General features: G+C 48.8%; 5 non-coding genes across 5 annotated transcripts; all 5 read right to left on the bottom strand.

Annotated features, from left to right (window-relative positions):
• Nucleotides 1-12,488: 12,488 nt before the first annotated feature.
• Nucleotides 12,489-12,560, bottom strand: trnap-agg (transfer RNA proline (anticodon AGG)). The gene has a single exon. It is a non-coding gene; the product is annotated as a tRNA-Pro (tRNA).
• Nucleotides 12,561-13,643: 1,083 nt separating this feature from the next.
• On the bottom strand, nucleotides 13,644-13,715 carry trnap-cgg (transfer RNA proline (anticodon CGG)). The gene has a single exon. It is a non-coding gene; the product is annotated as a tRNA-Pro (tRNA).
• Nucleotides 13,716-14,304: 589 nt separating this feature from the next.
• trnap-agg (transfer RNA proline (anticodon AGG)) lies at nucleotides 14,305-14,376 on the bottom strand. Its single transcript has one exon. It is a non-coding gene; the product is annotated as a tRNA-Pro (tRNA).
• A 1,076-nt stretch (nucleotides 14,377-15,452) lies between these two features.
• On the bottom strand, nucleotides 15,453-15,524 carry trnap-ugg (transfer RNA proline (anticodon UGG)). The gene has a single exon. It is a non-coding gene; the product is annotated as a tRNA-Pro (tRNA).
• Nucleotides 15,525-16,103: 579 nt separating this feature from the next.
• trnap-agg (transfer RNA proline (anticodon AGG)) lies at nucleotides 16,104-16,175 on the bottom strand. The gene has a single exon. It is a non-coding gene; the product is annotated as a tRNA-Pro (tRNA).
• Nucleotides 16,176-16,804: the final 629 nt, after the last annotated feature.

Below are 16,804 nucleotides of genomic sequence, written 5' to 3'. Positions count from 1 at the left end.
CAGCCACAGCAATTGGGTCAGGTGGAGTCAGTCCCTGTGCGAGGACACTCATTTCCTGATTCTTCTGCCGCCGTTGAAACCTGAAAATTAATTACTTTTATTATAGATATGTTTAGAAGAATTCACTGAATTTTAAGCAAATAATGTGCTTTGCTAACCACTGAATGAGTGTCCTCTGGTTTAGCTCAAAAAGCTGGATCATTGTTTCATCCATCAGCCTGCGACTGTTGAGGACCAGGTCTCGGATGTGGTGGTAATCTGAGAGGATTTTAGACCACCTGGGGATGCTAACTCCGGACTTCTTGGTCGGTGACTTCTGTAAAGCACACAGCTTTATACAAATGGCCTCAACCAAGCGGCTGGTGCTGGGCCACTGTGCTGGACCCCCAGGATGTCCAATCAGACACCGTTTGACACTCTCCACACCCGGTGTGACTCCTGACCGCTTCGGTGCCTTAAAGCGCCCATGTGTCAGCGGAGGCTGATGTCGAGGCTGATAGTTGACCCGCTGTTTGTCAATGTCAGGGAGAGCTGTCCATAGCTGAATGGCTTCGGTCACCTGCAGATCAGTGAGGTAAGGAGCCTCACTAAGGCTCACCAGGTAACCAGCCAAATCCTGAACCTTGTCCCAACCAGCGATGCCATCGGGTCCAATGACTGCGCCCTAGTAGATGAAAATGAATGTTAAAATTTGTGAAATAAAACAAGATTGGAAGTATATAAAGCCTTCAAAGTGTCTTACCTGAGCTTCAGTGGAGAGACTGCTTCCAGTGTCAGGTGGCTGCGACAGCACTAAAGGGGCAAGATGCTGTCCTTCTCCACCAGAAGATGTGGATGGCTCAGCCAGTGATGTTGGAGACCGAGGCAGAGGTAAAGATGAGGGGCTGATCACGAGATCACGGCAGGGTTTCATCCTCATACAGCACTGGAACTGTGATGTCCTCCGTTATCTCTTCCCCAAATCCCTCATCTTGCAGGTCCTGGTCATTGACTTCCTCCACCAGCCTGTCTTCCTCTTCGGGGTTCTGGAGCACTGGAGTCAGTGTTTTGCCAGTCTGGCTGTAAAGATACTCCATTCCCAGCAATTCACCTACAAGAATAAATTGGGAACATTAAAATTGTCTCAATATTTTGTCTAGTACATTAAATGCTAAATAGACAAAATTATACAGATATACAAAATGTCTTGCCTGTATATGCTCCAGGAGGGCGATAGCGCTCATCCCAGGGCTTCCCAAAGACTGTTAGGCTAAGCCGGTCCACAGCCTCTTTCATGGCTCTGCCAAATGACCGGATGGAGGATGCTCCTTTTATGGCGTCTTCCATCCGGTCATCATTCCAACGCATCAAGCCCTCGAGGAGATAGGCCTGAAAATGCGCATCACTGGCACTGGTTCCTAAAAGTAAAAAAAACAAAAAAGAGTTTTATTTCTCACATATGTACAGGCTATGTACAACTACTGAGATGCTATGAAGTAACTGGTTACTTGTAATACATATATCATTATATATTATGTCATTATAACTGTCAGCCAAGACAGAAAATAAATGTAATAATACAGTAAAGTTTGACATTTATGTCACGGGTAGACACGGAGGAGGAATGGAGATGCATTACTTTAAACTAATGGAAGCAGTAACAGTGCTTATATTTTTTACAGAAAAATTAGGAATCGATTTGTATGTAATACCTGGAATAAATCGGTTCAGGTGGAGGTGGAATGACTCCAAGGATGTAGAGCCACGGGCACATCTGTAGCAGCAGAGCTCCACGCCACCTTTCTTCAGTGTCCCCTTCCTCATGTAGAGTGGAAAGTTCTCTGGGTCTTGGAAACACTGCACGTGCTTCCGCTGTTCTTTCCAAATCTGCCGGATCCGTTCGTGGTCCAGCAGAGGAACTCCCAGAGTGTCCTTCCCGTCTGCACTGTCAAACAGATCGATCAGTGCTCCAATCAATCTGGTGGTCTCCTCCACACCCCTGGTCCTCCTCCGGCAGTGCAGTGCCAACTCTCTCCTGGTAATGCGAGCACTGACCACCTTTTCTGAGATGGGGCCAGTCTTATTTGCCGCCAGCTCACCCACCTTTGCACGCTGAAGAGCAGCCACATCCTCTGGATCCCACTGAAAGATGCACGTGGATAGACGTGCCATGAAGATGCCGTAAAGCGGATGAGCCTCTGTAGTGACACCTGCAGCAAATCGCCGCATGAAATGCCAGATGTCGAGGCGCACTTCAAGCTCATCCCACTCTGAAAACATGACCTTCACCCAAGACTGGCCGTGCTGACTGCAGCAATCTCTGTCCACGTACATCACTTTTGGGGCAGCCTCTCCTGCCTCCCGGTAGCGTTTCATGAGGCCAGCTGCCATGGAGTCCAGTCCATGTCCCTCGGCGGCTGTCAGAACAGATACAAGGACTTGACCATGCTCATTCCCAACATTTGTGCACCAGGCAGCTGTTCCTGAAGCAGCACCGGCAAGTTTCTTTGTGACCTTTTGAGAAAAATAAAAGGGTCAAAAACTGTGTACATTATGTATGCACATATATCCATATCAGGCAAATTTATGATATAAACAGGGCTGTGATACCTTTTTTGTGGAGTCCATCTTGAGAACACAACCAAAGATAGAAGTAATTTTGGCCTTGACCTCGTGCATTCGCCCCAGAACATCCCTGGCGTACACAGCTAACAGCCACTTAGGTTTAGGTAGGGCAGGGAAGAGAGGAGGCTCAGCAAACACAGGAGGCTGCACAAGGGAGGACGTTGTGAATGGTTCACAGGCAGTAAGGTACTGCAGGACACGCTGTGTCCATGCCTCACTGTGTTGTTCCATCAGCTTCTTGTAAAGCTGAGTCACACTGTTGCCCAGTGTCCTCTCCCTCATCATCCTCAGCACCCTGTTGTCACATGAGTATCTAAGGAAACAACAGTATAATCATGCAAATGCTTTGATTGGTAAAAGAATAACACAATAAAAGCGCCAACTAATGAATGATTGTCATTATGAATTACCTGTATGTCAGCAAAGCTGGAAACTGACTGCGGTGGCCCATATCCAGCTGTCCTAAGATGTCCTCAGACCAGGCGGGATACTTCTTTTTGCAGCCTTTGCACTCCAGATACTCAGTGGCAAGGTCATACCACCTGTCTAAGACCTTGCGCACAGTACGGTAGAGTCCTGCCGCTGTCAGTCTGTGCTTACCACAGTCTGGGCGAACACAGACAAGAGGAATTAACCACATCTTCAGCGGCATCCATAAGAAAAGGGGCCGACAGAAGAAGAGGTCAGGTGAGGCGGGTGGCTGAGTGTGAATTAAAGGGGGCTGAGGAGGATGCCACCAAAGCTTCAGCTGGCACACTAGTTCTGGCTTGCCGGTTCGCAGGTTGGCCACGAATAGTGTGTTCCGGATCCACTCATGCTGGAAAGGTGGAAGATGATCTTTCCAGTGGCTTGGAAGCTCAGCCGATGGCTGATGATGTGGAAGATCTGGTGTTCTTGCTGTTTCGGCTGATGGAGACGGACCGGCACAGGCCTCTGAGTGAACAGTAACAAAAATAAAATAAAGATGACTGTTGGATTTGATAGTAAAATGCCATAAATGCAGCCCACAAACAGCATGCGAAGCAGTAATTTTGGACAAGTATTAATAATTATTATGATTATATTTAGGAATAGCAACAAAGAAAATGGTGTTAAGAAGCAAAGAACAGTGTACATTTTATTGATGTAATGAATATGGAATCGGTACAGCTCTTTGAGAATGAGGATCAGATGTAATGGAGTAAGAAAGATGAGGTGTGATCAATTCAGTAAAATGCCCACTGACATGAAGCATGCACACAGATAGTGTCATGACTCTCCAGGTGAGACATGGCGTGAGAACCCAAGTGCAGGCAGAGACAAGGCGGATGAAGGTGTTAACAAAGATATTTATTAACAATAAATCAAACAAAGACCCACGGTGGGGTAAAACAAGACAGGAATAAACTATAAACTTTAACAAGGACACTAACTTACTAAACTACAAAACAAACACTGGGAACAAACACTAAACTAAGACTTACTAGACACAGGGTTGATAAACAGCATACAAGGAACAATGAACAACAGGAACCAGGCAAGACTTCAACAGGAAAAACACATTCAATGCACCAGCAACGAGACAAAGAAACATGAGGGCTCTTTATAGGGGAAGGTAATTAACACTAACTATGAAACAGGAGGGTAGGAAAACGATGACGCGACTCGGGGAGAATATGGAACACCACAAGGGCCAAAAACATCTCTCCCCACATAAAACCATCAGGCAATGCCATGGCTCCACTTGAGACAAGAATAAAACATGACATGGTAGTGGAACCATGACAGATAGAGTAAGGAAAAACCTCTGTTATCTCAAAAGTGCTAACTGCCAAAAGTGCCATCTCAAATTTTCTTTTTACTTTACAGTAATAGCAATGAATGGGTTATTTTCATTACCATTCAAGTGAAATAGCTGAACATTAAGATAGGAGCCTGATAAAATGCTAATTCTAAAAGAAAATGTGAGATGGCGCTTCTTCTAAAACAATGAATCTCCACCATCCTGTCTGCTCAATGGGAGCTAAAGAGTGAGTGAGACAAGCAAGCTGTGAGAAAAAGTTTGCCGGTGATAGTTCAACAATGGGTTAGTTCCAAAAAAAAAAACGCTAATAAATACACAGACACCTTTAGACAACCTTAATGTTTGAAGAAGTGCACTCAAAGAATGCATCCCGCTTGAGGCATGATCTGATGTAGTTCTGTATTGTAAACAAAACATATTTAAAAATTTTGATTTTCTTTTAAAAAATAATCCTGTGTGTTTTCACAAAACATACTTAAAATATATGCATTTGTGTCATATGCCACACCTGTAGTTAGTTGTGCTTCACATTGTGATGCAGCAAACATCAGCTCCGCATCATCTTCAGCAGCGGGAACGGAAGTGTCTGGAGCAAAAATGTTAAAACTAAATACTGCAAACAATACACAGAGACAAACGTATGAAATGGTGCTTGCTTACCAGTTACGAAAAGCTGCCTTTGGGCCAAATGTTTGGCAGGGAGTTCTGGTGCTGGAGGAGGTAAAGGGACCTTTAGTAATGGATCTGGAAACAGCAAGTGGACAAGTTTGCCTTTACAATAAAGTAATACATGTAGAGAAAATTCCATATTAACACTCCTACTCACAGGATTTAACTGGTGAAAGGAGTTTTCTGGCGAGCTGTGAAGGAGACAAATGTTTCCCACGTGCCAACAGCGCTTTCACACTGGCAGTCTGCGATACACCAGTTTGGAGTGCTTTTAGCGGAGATGCAGACGCAGTGGAGGCTGCGGGTGGTTGTGCAGAAGCACTGGATGTTGCAGATGGAGGTGTAGGCTGACGTACACTGCTGCCCACAGCAGAAGCCTGTCTTTTCACTACATAGCTTTTGAAAATGGCCATGTTTGTGTTGGGCCTGGCATCTGCCTTAACCAGGTATCTGATGAGGGCTTTGGCCTCCTTGCTCTGGTCCTCATAAACATCCTTCATGGACCGGCCCTGGAAGTCACCAAACTCCACCATCAAGCAGCCCTGGTCTCCAACTGCCCGGGCTTCAGCTTGCATTTCTTGCTTCCTCTCGTACTTCTCCACTTCTTCTGCCATCTCTCTAATATGAGAGGTGTACTGTAGGAACAGTTGTTTATTTTGTGACAGGGGGGTTGTGTTCGCCGTCTCATTGGAAATGCTGAGTACCAAATAAACTGCGTACCCCAGCGAGTTTTCCAGGAGCCATCTGAATCTCTGACCCTGGTACTTCCCAAACTGAAGTTTGCAGTGAGCCAGTACTAAAAACTGGTCACTGGGGTCTCCACCATTTGAGCTGACAAAAGAACTGGCCTCTGCCAGCACCTGCTCCTTCGGTTTAGCCCTTCCAGACTCAACATTTTCAAGGCGATTCGCCTCTGGCGATGGCGCCATGAGGAGTCGTGATGATGTTGCCAATTGTCGGCGAAAAACGGGGTATGCGTACATTTTCTGAAATGAAAATCAGAAAGAGACTATTACCTCTAGCAACCTAAAAAATACCTTTATGTTTATGTAAGAAGGTTCTTGTGTATAAGGAAGGAAGGAGGCAGGGTCGGCGTGACTTGAGGGACAGAGTAACTTTTATTCCAGGACTTTAACACAACTTGGCGCAACAGCGCTCTCTCAAAACATTCACAACAATAAAGTTCTTGTCAATTCTCCCGAGATTCACTTCCGGGTTCCGGTTTCTCCTCACTCGTTTCACGTCCCTCAGTCCGCGTCTCTCTCAAATTCTCTTCTGAGACTGCCAGCCTTTAAGCAGTCTCCTCGCCAATCACTGAAACAAGAGGCAGGTGATCTTAATCTGCGATCGACCCATTTGCTTACCGTTTTTCCCGTGTCTCTCCCAGGTCCGGTGCAGACGTCCCTAAACAACGCCCCCCTTGCCACATACCCCCACCGCCCGACTCAGGCCGAGGCCCCATCCGGCCTGCAGCCTCCCCCCTCCTCCTGGAGAGGAAGTCGGCCACGACCATCTGAGGCCCCGGTCTGTGGATCACCTTAAACTTAAATGGTTGGAATGCCAGATACCACCGGGTGATCCGCGCGTTGGTATCTTTCATGCGGTGGAGCCACTGGAGCGGAGCGTGGTCCGAATGGAGCGTGAATTCGCGCCCCAGGAGATAATAGCGGAGGGTGAGTATGGCCCACCTGATTGCCAGGCACTCTTTTTCGATGGTGCTGTACTTCGTCTCTCTCCTCGAGAGCTTCCGACTGAGGTACAGCACCGGCCGTTCTTCACCCCCCGTCTCCTGGGACAAAACCGCCCCCACGCCCCGATCCGACGCGTCCGTCTGCAACGAAAAAGGAACAGAAAAATCAGGGGAGTGCAATAACGGTCCGCCACAGAGAGCAGCCTTCACTTTGGTAAAAGCTTGCTGGCATAGCTCCGTCCACTGGACGGTATCCGGTGCCTCCTTTCTAGTGAGGTCAGTCAGCGGGCTGGTGAGCTCCGAATAATTAGGTACAAACCTTCTATAATACCCCGCCAGCCCCAGGAACTGCCTCACCTCCTTTTTGGTCTTGGGTCTCGGTGCGGTTGCAACTGCTGCCGTCTTATTAATTTGGGGATGCACCTAACCATGACCCAAGTGGAAGCCCAGATACCTTACTTCCACCCGCCCAATTGCACACTTCTTCGGGTTAGCCGTCAGTCCGGCCCCTCTCAGCGATCCCAGGACCGCCCTCAGATGTTGCATATGCCGCTCCCAGTCGTTGCTGTAGATTACGATATCGTCTAGGTATGCCGCCGCATTCCCCGCATGTGGTCGCAGCAGGCGGTCCATGAGCCGCTGGAAGGTGGCCGGAGCTCCGAATAAGCCAAACGGAAGTGTTACAAATTGGTGTAATCCAAACGGCGTGGTGAAGGCGGTTTTCTCTTTGGATAGGGGAGATAAGGGGATATGCCAGTATCCTTTAGTTAAATCCAGTGTCGAAAAAAAACGAGCCGAGCCAAGTCGATCCAGCAACTCGTCAATCCGTGGCATCGGATATGCATCGAACTTCGACACAGCATTCACCCTTCTATAATCCACACAGAAACGGACCGAGCCGTCGGTTTTAGGGACCAAAACTATCGGGCTCGCCCAATCACTGTGGAACTCTTCTATTATCCCCATCTCGAGCATTGCCTTTAATTCTTCCTGAACTACTTTTTTCTTGTGTTCAGGTAATCTATAGGGCCGGCTGCGAATCACCACGTCCGGTTTAGTCTCAATATGGTGCTCGATGAGGTTGGTGCGGCCGGGTAGGGGCGAGAACACGTCCACAAAATCTGCTTGCAACTTGGCTACCTCGGTGAGCTGGGAGGGTGAGAGGTGATCCCCCCGGGGCCAGAGCAAGGGATTGAACTGGGAAGCTCGCTTCTGGTCCGAGATCATCCTCTCTACTCACTTCCGTCGCCAGCATCACCGGGCTCACCTCATTCCATTTTTTTAGGAGATTGAGGTGATATATCTGATGTGCTCCGCTCCTATCCGACCGCATTACCTCATAATTGAGATCGCTTATTCGCCGTGTGACCTCAAAGGGCCCTTGCCACTTTGCGAGTAACTTGGAACTCGAGGTGGGGAGCAATACAAGCACTTTATCTCCCGGTGCAAATTTACGCAAGTTAGTACCCCTGTTATAATGTCGGCTTTGCCTATCCTGGGCCTGTAGCAAATTCTCCATGGAGAGCCGCCCCAGTGCATCGAGTTTTGCTCTCAGGTCCAGGATATATTGAATTTGGTTTTTGCTATCCGAGGGTCCGTCCTCCCAAGCTTCCCTTAGGACGTCCAACACCCCACGGGGCTGACGTCCATAGAGTAGCTCGAAGGGGGAAAACCCCGTGGAGGCTTGGGGGACCTCTCGTACCGCAAATAACAGGGGTTCTAGCCACGGATCCCAATTTTTGGCGTCTTCGTGTACGAACTTCCGGATCATTGACTTCAAGGTGCGATTAAAGCGTTCGACCAACCCGTCCATCTGTGGGTGGTAGACGCTGGTACGAACTGCCTTAATGCCCAATAACCCGTAGAGTTCGCGGAGGGTCCGTGACATAAACGCCGTGCCTTGGTCTGTGAGAACCTCTTTAGGGATTCCCACACGGGAGATAATACGAAACAGGGCGTCCGCAACACTTTTAGCCGAAATGCTGCGGAGAGCCACCGCCTCGGGATACCGTGTCGCATAGTCTACTATGACCAATGCGAAACGATGTCCTCGTGCCGACCGCTCTAATGGCCCGATCAGGTCCATACCAATTCTCTCGAAGGGGACCTGAACCAACGGAAGGGGGCACAATGGTGCCTTAGGAGTGGCCGGTGGGTTTACCAACTGACATTCAGGACAAGACGCGCACCATCTGCGCACGTTCTCATGAATGCCCGGCCAAAAGAAGCGGGCCATTAGGCGGTTTAGTGTTGCTGTTTGTCCTAAGTGACCAGCCATTGGATTACGGTGAGCCGTCTGGAAAAGCATTTCCCGGCGGCTCTTTGGGACAACTAACTGCGTTGTATCATTTGATTGAGTGTCTCGGGTCACTCGATACAACCTGTCCTTTAAAATGGCAAAATACGGATAGACCAGCGGTTGTGCAGGATGGAGACGCTGTCCGTCGATGGTACGAACCTGGTTAAAAGCATTTTTGAGCGTGTCATCGTGAGACTGCTCCAGGGCAAAATCATCGCACCGGGAGAGATGTTGTCTCTCCACAGCACTCCGCTCCCCTGGGTCAGTCGCCCGAGGTTCCGGCTCAGCTTCCCCTGCCTGCACAACTGCATTCTTCTGTCGCCTTTGACTTCCCGAAGAAACATCCGCACACAATTTCCCCAACAATACAGAAAACATCGGCCAATTCGTCCCCAAAATCAGCGGATGTTTGAGATGAGGATTAACCGCCACCTCTACTCTATGCTTTTGACCCCTAAATTTTATGGGCATCGCCACTATAGGATAATTCACCACGTCCCCGTGTACACACCGTACCTTAACCATACGGCTCTTATCCTTTGCCACGGACAGAATCAGGCGTTGGTGAATGGAGGTTTGGTTACAACCCGAATCCACCAAGGCCTGATATGTAATCCCCTTAATACTCACAGGTATTTGATACAGGCCGGCCGGATCTAGGGCAACCTGGGGGTCGTCGGGGACCCGGATCACCGTCCCGACCTCCATCACTGGACAGCGGTCGATCGTGTGACCCGGCTCCCCACACCGCCAACAGGTCAGCCCAGACTTTTCCGCCGCCCTAGCGGCAGGAAATGGGCCGAAGGATTGGCGAGGAGACGCTTGTGGTGAAGGAGAGGCCGTAGGTTGGTTGTATCGGCCGGTTCCCCGGAAGAACTGTCGCCCGTTTCCCCCTGCGTCTCTGGTCCTTGGGGCGGGTCTGGGGCCAAAGGACACTGGAGACCTGGGAAGGGGTAAAGGTCGGGGAGAGAGAGAGGGAGAAACAATAGGTGGAGGAGGGAGAGATGTTCGGGGTACACCGACCCCAGGGCACGCCACCATCTGATCCTCAGCCAGCTGGATGGCCTCCGTCAGCGACGCCGGGCGGTGGCACTGGACCCACTGGGCGGTCTTCGGCGGAAGCCGCACCACGAACTGCTCCAGTGTCACTCTGTCCAGGATCTTCTCAACGTCGCCTCCGTCGGCCATCAGCCACTTGCGGCATGCATCCCGGAGCTGCTGAGCCAGGGCGAAGGGTTGGCCAGCTTCCCCCAGGTCCAAAGATCGGAATCGCTGCCGCTGTTGCTCGGGGCTCAGGCCGACCCGCTGGAGGATGGCTTTCTTGAGGTCCGCGTAGATCAGGAGATTCTGGACTGGTAACTGCTGGGCGGCTAGCTGTGCCTCCCCCGTTAGCAGCGGGATTAGCCGGGCCGACCAAACATCCCGCGGCCAGGCCGAAATCTCCGCGGACCTCTCAAAAAGATCCAAAAACGCCTCCGGGTCGTCCTGAGGCCCCATTTTGTGTAGCGACAGACCTGCGGCTGGTGAGCTGGTCGATAGTCCCCTGTTGCTGACTTCCTGGTCCAGCCAGCCCCGGAACGTCTCGCGGTCTTCCTGCTGGGCCTGGACCAGGGCTTGGAAGCGCCGTTCCTGGTCTTCCCGGAGGCTCAGCAGCGCTTGATGGTGTTCGCTGTGAAGACCGGCGAGGGATTGGATCACCTCCGCAAATGGCGAACCTGGCACGGACATGGCGGCGGCACTGGTCCTTCCTTCCCGGGTTTCGGAACCAGTGTAAGAAGGTTCTTGTGTATAAGGAAGGAAGGAGGCAGGGTCGGCGTGACTTGAGGGACAGAGTCACTTTTATTCCAGGACTTTAACACAACTTGGCGCAACAGCGCTCTCTCAAAACATTCACAACAATAAAGTTCTTGTCAATTCTCCCGAGATTCACTTCCGGGTTCCGGTTTCTCCTCACTCGTTTCACGTCCCTCAGTCCGCGTCTCTCTCAAATTCTCTTCTGAGACTGCCAGCCTTTAAGCAGTCTCCTCGCCAATCACTGAAACAAGAGGCAGGTGATCTTAATCTGCGATCGACCCATTTGCTTACCGTTTTTCCCGTGTCTCTCCCAGGTCCGGTGCAGACGTCACTAAACCACGCCCCCCTTGCCACAGTTTAGTGTGTAACAATAATTTAACAAGCTACACTTAACCATATTACAGTTTTTACTTATTTTACTTGAGTTGCTATGTCATTTCTAAGGGATCAGACTTACGGATTTTCCTAACTTTTCAGAAATCCCATAGACTTACATTGATTGAATGTTCTGCTGATTATGTTTTCTTTAAAATGTCAACACACAAACACACACACACACACACACAGTCTATCACAGTCTACATTTATTCCACTCTACACTATTTAAAACTTTTAGTCTAGGCTTTCTTTTTTTAACAATGCGTTTGTTAACTTTCACAAATAAATAAACAGCTTGTTTTTTGTTCACAAACTTTTCTTATTATTATTCTTCTGAGACTGTAACTCCTCACAAACTTTTACCTCATCAATTTGTTTTATCATTATGTTCATTCATAGCCAGAAAACATGACTGCATACAAAATCACACACATCATTGTAGACGATTAATTAGCAGACGGCGGATGATTTTAACTTATCTGATCGGTAGCGACATGTTTTTTTCTATATTAAAAATCGGAAAATGTATTCAATTAAATAATTAAGTAAAGCATAGTCTTACCTTTTGAAGGGATGACAATAACAGTGCAGCGGCAAGTGATAAGTCAAAGGTAAGGAACAGGAGAGAAACGCGATTGGTCCAAGTTAGCCAGAGGAGAGAAACGCGATTGGTCAAAAGTAAGCCCCAGAGACAACCGTGATTGGTCAAAAGTAAGCCCCAGAGACAAACGTGATTGGTCAAAAGTAAGCCCCAGAGACAAACGTGATTGGCTCATGTTGGCTTACTTTGAGCTTACTTTGGCGCAACCAGCGAGAAGCAGCATGCGCAAGCAAGAAGTAGCGGGATCGACGCCCGCATTCTCCACGTCAGTGTCTTTCGGGGCTTCCTTCGTACTTCTTAGCCCTCCATATAATACCCGTCGAGGCTCACCGGTGCAAAAAAGTTTGTTGCGTTGGGACTTGCTCATATGCTCAGTCACAAAACACAAGCAGGTTTCGTTCCTCGTTAATGCACCTCGACACAAGTTTCCTAGCAGCCTTACTTGCATTTTCATTAAGCCAGTGGTCCTGTGTGCTGTGGTGCGGGTTTTTTGCAGTTTCTTGAAAAGCGATATCCCCCTCATTGTTGGGCAGTTGTCAGAAGAAGTACTTATTTCGGCAGAGGTTGGTAACCAACTGAGCTAACCGGCCGAGGGTCCCATTCAGTCACATTATGGAATTGCATAGCGCTCCTTTAAGTACGTCCAGTCTTATGTGGAAAGCTTAAAGCAGGGCTCGTCCGGGATTTGAACCCGGGACCTCTCGCACCCTAAGCGAGAATCATGCCCCTAGAACAACGAGCCGAGCGATGAGGAGCGAAAGTCATTTCATGCCCGATGGGAAAGGTATTTCCACCACCTGTATGCCCCGTTTCAATTAGCGAAAGGAACATGCATCTTTGGAGGCAATGCAGGGGAATTAGCTCAAATGGTAGACCGCTCGCTTTGCATGCGAGAAGTAGCGGGATCGACGCCCGCATTCTCCACGTCAGTGTCTTTCGGGGCTTCCTTCTTACTTCTTAGCCCTCCCTATTATACCCGTCCAGGCTCACCGCTGCAAAAAAAGGTTGTTGTGTTGGGACTTGCTCATATGCTCAGTCACAAAACACCAGCAGGTGTCGCTCCTCGCTAATGCACCTCGACACATATAACAAGAGTCTCCCGTATGGTATGTGTCTAGCTTTTACCCAGAGCAACATGATGCAGGAGCTTCACTTTCAAAGACAATGGAGTTGTCACTTGAGATTCCACAAGTTTTCTTGCAGAGTTACTTGCATTTTCATTAAGCCAGTGGTCCCGTGTGCTGTGCTGCGTGTTTTTTTTTTTTTGCTTTCTTGTAGTATCACGAAAAGCCATATGCCCCTTATTGTTGGGCAGTTGTACAAACAAGTCCTTCGCCCTGGGCAAGAAAAATCTCTCTGCCCAGATGTTTTTAGACCATAATTTTGGTGTGTGTGTGCAACCACATGCACGTCTCAGACATGGCCAATTTGTTCAGCTGTATTTTCCGCTTTCCCTTGGATGTAAAGACCTTTGGCTCATTGAGTACAGGTGACCTGTTGTCAGTATGAAAAGTAGCAATTGCTAATGAGAAGGCCAGCTGAGATTTGAGTCCAGAGTGCTTATCATTACACAATGGAATGCGACTTCAAGTGATAGATGACCCGCCTGGTTACCGAGGAAAGGCTGCTCGGTCTGATGAGGTCAAAGAGCTCTTTGGTAGCGAGAGCAAAGCGATGAACACAGGCAAACTTGCCAAAACCCAGGATCGATCAATAGACATTCAAATCTTGAGTGTAACACTCTCCAATCTGAGCTAACCACCTATTTCGGCTCCGCATAGCGCTCCTTTAAGTACGTCCTGACTTATGTGGAGCGCTTAAAGGAGGGCTCGTCCGGGATTTGAACCCGGGACCTCTCGCACCCGAAGCGAGAATCATAGCCCTAGACCAACGAACCGAACAATAAAGAACAATAGTGATTTCCAGCCCGATGCGAAAGGTATTTCCACCGCCCGTATTTCCCGTTTCAATGAGCGAAACGAACATAAATCATTGGACACAAAGCAGGGGAATTAGCCCAAATGGTAGAGCGCTTGCTTAGCATGCAAGAAGTAGCGGGATCGACGCCCGCATTCTCCACGTCAGTGTCTTTCGGGGCTTCCTTCGTACTTCTTAGCCCTCCATATAATACCCGTCGAGGCTCACCGGTGCAAAAAAAGGTTGTTGCGTTGGGACTTGCTCATATGCTCAGTCACAAAACACAAGCAGGTTTCGTTCCTCGTTAATGCACCTCGACACAAGTTTCCTAGCAGCCTTACTTGCATTTTCATTAAGCCAGTGGTCCTGTGTGCTGTGGTGCAGGTTTTTTGCAGTTTCTTGAAAAGCGATATCCCCCTCATTGTTGGGCAGTTGTCAGAAGAAGTACTTATTTCGGCAGAGGTTGGTAACCAACTGAGCTAACCGGCCGAGGATCCCATTCAGTCACTTTATGGAATTGCATAGCGCTCCTTTAAGTACGTCCAGTCTTATGTGGAAAGCTTAAAGCAGGGCTCGTCCGGGATTTGAACCCGGGACCTCTCGCACCCTAAGCGAGAATCATGCCCCTAGAACAACGAGCCGAGCGATGAGGAGCGACAGTCATTTCCTGCCCGATGGGAAAGGTATTTCCACCACCTGTATGCCCCGTTTCAATTACCCAAAGGAACATGCATCTTTGGAGGCAATGCAGGGGAATTAGCTCAAATGGTAGAGCGCTCGCTTTGCATGCGAGAAGTAGCGGGATCGACGCCCGCATTCTCCACGTCAGTGTCTTTCGGGGCTTCCTTCTTAGCCCTCCCTATTATGCCCGTCCAGGCTCACCGCTGCAAAAAAAGGTTGTTGTGTTGGGACTTGCTCATATGCTCAGTCACAAAACACCAGCAGGTGTCGCTCCTCGCTAATGCACCTCGACACATATAACAAGAGTCTCCCGTATGGTATGTGTCTAGCTTTTACCCAGAGCAACATGATGCAGGAGCTTCACTTTCAAAGACAATGGAGTTGTCACTTGAGATTCCACAAGTTTTCTTGCAGAGTTACTTGCATTTTCATTAAGCCAGTGGTCCCGTGTGCTGTGCTGCGTGTTTTTTTTTTTTTGCTTTCTTGTAGTATCACGAAAAGCCATATACCCGTTATTGTTGGGCAGTTGTACAAACAAGTCCTTCGCCCTGGGCAAGAAAAATCTCTCTGCCCAGATGTTTTTAGATCATAATTTTGGTGTGTGTGTGCAACCACATGCACGTCTCAGACATGGCCAATTTGTTCAGCTGTATTTTCCGCTTTCCCTTGGATGTAAAGACCTTTGGCTCATTGAGTACAGGTGACCTGTTGTCAGTATGAAAAGTAGCAATAGCTAATGAGAAGGCCAGCTGAGATTTGAGTCCAGAGTGCTAATCATTACACAATGGAATGCGACTTCAAGTGATAGATGACCCGCCTGGTTACCGAGGAAAGGCTGCTCGGTCTGATGAGGTCAAAGAGCTCTTTGGTAGCGAGAGCAAAGCGATGAACACAGGCAAACTTGCCAAAACCCAGGATCGATCAATAGACATTCAAATCTTGAGTGTAACACTCTCCAATCTGAGCTAACCACCTATTTCGGATCCGCATAGCGCTCCTTTAAGTACGTCCTGCCTTGTGTGGAGCGCTTAAAGGAGGGCTCGTCCGGGATTTGAACCCGGGACCTCTCGCACCCAAAGCGAGAATCATACCCCTAGACCAACGAGCCGAACAATAAAGAACTATAGTGATTTCCAGCCCAATGCGAAAGGTATTTCCACCGCCCGTATTTCCTGTTTCAATGAGCGAAACGAGCATAAATGATTGGACACAAAGCAGGGGAATTAGCTCAAATGGTAGAGCACTTGCTTAGCATGCAAGAAGTAGCGGGATCGACGCCCGCATTCTCCACGTCAGTGTCTTTCGGGGCTTCCTTCGTACTTCTTAGCCCTCCATATAATACCCGTCGAGGCTCACCGGTGCAAAAAAAGGTTGTTGCGTTGGGACTTGCTCATATGCTCAGTCACAAAACACAAGCAGGTTTCGTTCCTCGTTAATGCACCTCGACACAAGTTTCCTAGCAGCCTTACTTGCATTTTCATTAAGCCAGTGGTCCTGTGTGCTGTGGTGCAGGTTTTTTGCAGAGCGATATCCCCCTCATTGTTGGGCAGTTATCAGAAGAAGTACTTATTTCGGCAGAGGTTGGTAACCAACTGAGCTAACCGGCCGAGGGTCCCATTCAGTCACATTATGGAATTGCATAGCGCTCCTTTAAGTACGTCCAGTCTTATGTGGAAAGCTTAAAGCAGGGCTCGTCCGGGATTTGAACCCGGGACCTCTCGCACCCTAAGCGAGAATCATGCCCCTAGAACAACGAGCCGAGCGATGAGAAGCGACAGTCATTTCCTGCCCGATGGGAAAGGTATTTCCACCACCTGTATGCCCCGTTTCAATTAGCCAAAGGAACATGCATCTTTGGAGGCAATGCAGGGGAATTAGCTCAAATGGTAGAGCGCTCGCTTTGCATGCGAGAAGTAGCGGGATCGACGCCCGCATTCTCCACGTCAGTGTCTTTCGGGGCTTCCTTCTTACTTCTTAGCCCTCCCTATTATACCCGTTCAGGCTCACCGCTGCAAAAAAAGGTTGTTGTGTTGGGACTTGCTCATAAGCTCAGTCACAAAACACCAGCAGGTGTCGCTCCTCGCTAATGCACCTCGACACATATAACAAGAGTCTCCCGTATGGTATGTGTCTAGCTTTTACCCAGAGCAACATGATGCAGGAGCTTCACTTTCAAAGACAATAGAGTTGTCACTTGAGATTCCACAAGTTTTCTTGAATAGTTACTTGCATTTTCATTAAGCCAGTGGTCCCGTGTGCTGTGCTGCGTGTTTTTTTTTTTTTGCTTTCTTGTAGTATCACGAAAAGCCATATACCCGTTATTGTTGGGCAGTTGTACAAACAAGTCCTTCGCCCTGGGCAAGAAAAATCTCTCTGCCCAGATGTTTT

Source organism: Triplophysa dalaica, chromosome 5, assembly GCF_015846415.1.
Source record: "Triplophysa dalaica isolate WHDGS20190420 chromosome 5, ASM1584641v1, whole genome shotgun sequence".
NCBI lineage: Eukaryota > Metazoa > Chordata > Actinopteri > Cypriniformes > Nemacheilidae > Triplophysa > Triplophysa dalaica.
This window is presented reverse-complemented; position numbering and strand designations above follow the sequence as displayed.